Here is a 6000-nt window from a genome sequence, read left to right on the forward strand (position 1 = left end):
ACTTTTTTCCTTTGGATTTTTCACCCAGTGTAAATATTTCAAAGATAGTATCAGAACTATATTTATCAAGTTATACAACAGTTTTGTTTTCCTGTGTAGCTGGTTGTTTGCAACATTTCCACAGCATCCCCTCACTCAAGGCACCATTAATAGACCAGTGCCTACAAACACCCAGATGAAATTTGCATCATTTTTTTGAGAGATACCTTGCTGTTGCATTTTGATTATGTCACGTTACTGACAGATCAAAACACCAACACACCTTGGTCCAGAAAAAGGCATCATCCCTGCTCACAAAAGTTGTAAGGACTGATTTTGTTTTCCTTCAGTCACCAGCAGTGAGGGATTACCCTGGGCTGCTCAGGCTTTTGCAGGGAGGTGGAGAGGAGGTGGTGAGACCGCAGTCCCCAGGGCTTTGATCATTCCTTCTCAAAGGGAAGATCTGCTCCGTGTTGCACAAAGTGGGAGTTTCACATGGCCCTCGCTGCAACACCAAACAGGATAAACGCAGGACTGAAGCTCTGAGCAGTGGTGCTCAGTCATTCAGCTTTCTGCTCATGGCTGTGACTGCAACCATTTGGGAATCAACAGATTTCTTGGAAGTGGGCTGGTCATGTAAGGAAGGTATACGGGGGCTGATCTAGGGCTTTTGGCATGCCTTAGTTTGTCTGCTGTACCACTGCTGAGCGTTACGCCAGCTGTGCTTTGCAAGAAACAATGAGGATCCAGCTTAATTAAACCTTTGGAAACTGCATGGGTGGTGAGAATCACAGAGGCAGTGAGAAATAGCTGCAACCATCACAGCAGCATCTTCTGCAGACCCAGAGGTGGGCACCGGCTTCTCAGGAGAGGCTGTTTCTGGATTGCAGAAGAAGGTCTGGGAAGGCTTACACTCCCTATTTATTATTTGACAGCTCCACTTAACATTACTGCCAGCTCTAGAACAGCATTTGACCCAAACGTGATTTCTTAAGCCTGAAGTGGAGTTTTTCACTAATGCAGTTGACTGATTTCTGTGCCCTGAAGAATTTGGCCCCTGATCACTCACCAATTGACAGCCATGAAACAGGTGGCAATTAAATCACTGTAAAATATAAAACCCATTTAGTAACATTTCCAAGTCTCTTGGAAATAATAGCTCTTGCAAAAATGCTATTCATTGCCAGCTACTTTAAGATACACATAATCTTTGAGTGTACCAAGCCCTTTTTCTTTAAAAATAGTGAAAATCAGAACTCCGAGCACTTTCAATCAATATTCAAATTCTGATTTTTTTAAGCTCCCTAAATTCTAGGCCTGAGTGGCTTTCTGTGGAGGTGAGTTTTATAGTTCAGTCACACATCATATAAAAGAGTATTTTCTTTGATCAGTTTTTAGCTTCCCATCTTTGAAACTCTCTATTCATTTCTTCTGAGACAGAGAAATCAACTCTTAAATTCTATCACTTCTTAGCATATTCTATCTTAAAAAACAATAATTAATCTCATTCTTACTCTTATAGTACCCATGCTCCTCAGACTATTTCCATTTGGTGACTTTTCCTTGCCGCAAACAATTATTTTTTAATTATTTTTTCTGTACTTTGAATTCTCCCTTAGCTCTGCTTTATCCTTTAAAAACAAAGAGAGAGGGAGTATATATAGTTTGCTCTATATATAGATTGCATGGCTTTTTCCTATAGCGTAATCTTAGAATAGCTGAGGAGGAACTGCATATGTAACAGTCTGGATGCTATCATGGCCAATTTCTGTGTCCACAGCATTGTGGGAAACTGCTCCTGTAAAACATCTTGCATGGTGATAAGCACTTTAAGCTTGCATTAATAGTAGCAGGATTTAAAACTGCTCAGCACCTCTTAGGCATCCTACTGAGAAAGAAAGGATTATATTTTTGGCTGTAGTCACAAAGCTTAAGAGTTTCTACCTATGTTTCTCTACAGCAAAATCAGGATGTTTCCTTTGTAATACATTAACGGTGAATATTTCTCTGAATACTCCTCCAACTTGTATCTTCCAACTTGGTGCATAAAGGTCCTTTTTCAAATGTGCCTTTTAATTCAGCATTTTTTTTTTTTTTCTCACAAACTATGTGGGTCACCCTTGCACTGAAAATTTGCCTTATTTCTCAATCCATATTTCATAGACAAGACCATACTTGGAGAAAAAATGCTGGGTCCTTTCTTGGGTACCAAGGGTTCCTGCTAGCCACTAGGCTGTCACCATGTCCACAGCCTCTGGAAACATGCATTTGCCTTCCAGCTTAGGTCATTCACCAGGGGTGCAGAAGTCCTGAGTTTAAATACATATCCAACATGACTCTGAACAGAGATACAGATATATGATTTCAAGTTAGTGCCCTGCCAGGTATTTTGAGTCTGTCATTCTTTTCTGTTGGAGTTTTATAATTTTTGGTAGCTGAACCGCTACTGCTCAGAGAGCCTCTAACATAATAAAATTCATGAACTAGCAGTCTAAGGGGTCAGACTCTAACCCTTGTCCAGCCTCACCAGTTGTGTGCAGTGGCATTATCCTGTCACTGCTCTGTGAGAGAGGCAGATCAAGGATATCGCAAAACTTGACATTTAGGGAATTACCCTTTAATATGGAGGGCACGGCCCATAGTTCAGAAGATACTGCAAGCCCATCTACACAACCTAATCTTGTCTGAGGGTTCTGCTCCTTACATTGTCCCCCATTCGGCTGGTGTCCTAAGTGGGAGATCAGGTCTTACTGGCAACATGTCTGTTTTTAAGTTCTCCTCTGAGCTTTGGCTTGGGCTGAGATCCCAAACACTTCCTTGATGGTGGACAGTGAACTCCATCAGGAGGTGGGTATTGCTTGTTTGTTTTCCAGAAATTGAGGTACGCACTGGGACCGATGTCAGGGGGAGGTGTCAGCAGCGCCCATCTGAAGGGTTTGGATGAGGAAAGGCACAGCAAAAAGCCTGGCTCATTCTGAAAATCCGAAAAAGATGAATCTGTCATTTTTTCTCTAAATGGGAAGCTGAACTTTAAGTCATGGCTTAACCAAAGGGCAGCATATGGCAGCACTACAGCTGTTTGAAATCCACTTTTGCTTCACGCTGGCACTTTGACAAATGATATTGTGTTACAAATGCTGGATGACACAGTAAATCTAGGGCCATATTCAGCTTTGGCATACACAGGAATAATTCCCACTGACTCTGTACACGTCTACACCAAGAAATGTATGGAAGTGCGTAGGACTGAAACAAATACATGGTGCCTCTAAGCAATTCTTCTGTCAGACTGACAGAAACTTTTGGTGCAGTTAGACCCCTGTAGCAGGAAGTGTGAATGCTATAATGTGGAAATGAAGGTAAAATTAGGGTGTCCATGAGGTCTAGGAAATGCCTGGTGATTTTAAAGACAAAACTTCAATTTCTGCTTTGGAGCAATAGGCATGCTGGCTGGTCATTATAAGGAGAGAGGGGCTCCCCCCGCTGAGATCTATTTGCTATCTTTCATACTTTATTTCTTATCTCTCTGCCAGTTTCTACAAGGAAAGAAAGAACTCAGAGGGATCGTTTTCTGGAGAGAGAGCCTACAGGAGGCATAGAAAGAGCATTAGACAAATATATCAGAGAATATATCATGTTGCAGGGGAGCTGTGACTGCCAATGATGAGATCTTCAGTTTCTTAGTCACTTTAGGTCAGAAACCAGGTGCTACGTTGTTGATCCCATGGCTGCTTGCCATCCCCTGCCTCTTCCCATAATGAACAGTCTCAGTCGTGCAGCTTTTGCAGCTCCAGATGTTTTAAAATACACTTTCAGAGTACTTCAACAATAAAGTGCTCTTTTGAAAGCACTGCTTTCTATGTTCAGCCGCTGAGCCAGAGCTGACTCCTATATACCGATTTTTAGATGGTATTTTAAAAGCTTCAACAAGTCTGGACACATTTTCTTTGCTTAAAAACCTGTTTAACCCTTTCTCAGCACTGTGGTTTTAGTTCTCCTAAGGTTTGTATAACCACAAAAGGCTTAAAATTAGAGCAGTAGAAAATAAATAATAGGAAATCAATAGCCTTCTTTTTCTCAACAAGAGAAAAGGCAGAAAGGAAGACTGCTGTAAACATACCTTATGATTTCAATTTACATGTGCATTTCTATCACTAAGAGGCAGAGTGAGCTGGCTTACATCTAATGGTCAGGCAGCTGGGACAATTTTGCAAAGTGTACAATAACTGAAGAAAATCCCATCCCATTGGAGCATTTGGGAGACTTTATTTCATAAGTCACAACCCTGAATTTATTGAAACTAATGACATTACAAACATTTGAAAAAATAGAGCAAGAGAAGAACATTGTTTAAGGATGAATAAATAAAATCTATCCTCATGTAAAAGACACACACTTTATCCTAAAAGAGGCAGAGCTGGTGCTGGCATCAAAGACAAGGATGTCAGCAGGAAGTGCCAAGGAAACAGCTGAGGCCTTGCACTTCAAAAAGCTTAGCTCTGGGTGAGAGATGTTCCCACCAACAGTCAAGATTCACAGATGACATTTTCAGATGTCTTCAGTATTTTACATCCAGGCAATCACAGGATGTATCCTATGCCATATGTCTTTTCCATGGGCTTCATTTGCTTAGGTGTCTACAACTACTTTCAGTTCTCTACTACAAGGTGGAAAAGAAGTGTATGAAAGCCGACCTGGTTTGTCTTGCTATTTTAGAATTAGTTCCATGAGATTTGGACAGATTCTGATTTCTTTTCCATTAGAAGAGATAACAATTTTTAGCTGCTTAATGCAGTGTTAACCATTTTCTATGACAAGGTTAACATTTTTTATGTTAACCATTTTCTATGACAACACCACATTTTCAATACAGTGTTAACCATTTTCTATAACCATTTCTATGATGGCCAAACCATCAGATCCTTGACAAACGATTGATTTAACCTAGAAATGTCTATTTACAAGCTAATGCAAAAAAAGAAAATATTAAGGATGAGTAAGCTAATTAAGGAGCAGTCTATTCCCCATGGCAACAAGAATAAAATTACTGCTAGGCCAACAGAGAATTCAGCATTGCTCCATATGCTTCTTTTAGTGGTGTTCAATAGTACAGGTGTAAACTCTGGGTCACCTTATTGTTTCATGCTTAAGTGGGTCATTAAAGGAAGCTGTCACCTATTGAATTAATTAGGGGTTTTAATTCCTTCCTGCTGCAGTGAAGAGGAATAATTAACTTTTTGCTACTATTACTAGACTTCTTACCAAACTCCTGCTTTTAGAAAAACTCTTGCATCCGTAGAAATAAGGCTGATTTTCCCCTAAAATCAGAGGCACCATCATATATGTTTATAATCTGAAAGAAGGAGGCACTCTGTGTCTTTAATGACCTTTATCCATTTATTTGCTGAGGTGGGGCAGGAAACCTCAGTCTGAAGGGGTGTGGGAGAAAAGCAGCCCTAGGCACACCTGATGTACGTCTCGGTGCTCTAGATGCAGAAAGAATTGTGGGCATGGCAAGGCTCAAACCTAAACTTTAGGTGTCTGACTTCAGTAGTGGAATCCAGAGACCCAGATGTGGTGCATGAATTCCCCATCTAGTGCCCGGGGAGAAGAATTAGGTAAATCATAATCTACTCGACTAAATTCAGCTATTATGTACAGGCTCTGAAGTCCGTGGGGTTAAATTGAAAATTAAATGGAGAACACTTAGCCTGTGGTTTACTTGAAAGGAAAGGAAAAAAAAAAAAAAAAAAAAAAAAAGAGTAAAAGGGTGTATTTCTTTAAATTTTCTGCTGACAGACCAGAGATAATTAGCCCACAGCTGCAGACTGGGGAGAACTGCTCTTTTTTCTGCCATGAAGCAGCAGGTGAAAGCCTAGAGAGAGAAGCTGGGTGCTACTGACTTAATTTAGTTGCTTGAATTGGAGGCAGAGTGTAACACCACGGAGAAACAGGGAAGTGGCAAATATTCAAGACCACAATTTCTAAAGAGTGGCAGTTCATAAAGAGAGATGAGACTAT

The sequence above is a fragment of the Lathamus discolor genome, chromosome 4 (genome assembly GCF_037157495.1).
Source record: "Lathamus discolor isolate bLatDis1 chromosome 4, bLatDis1.hap1, whole genome shotgun sequence".
NCBI lineage: Eukaryota > Metazoa > Chordata > Aves > Psittaciformes > Psittacidae > Lathamus > Lathamus discolor.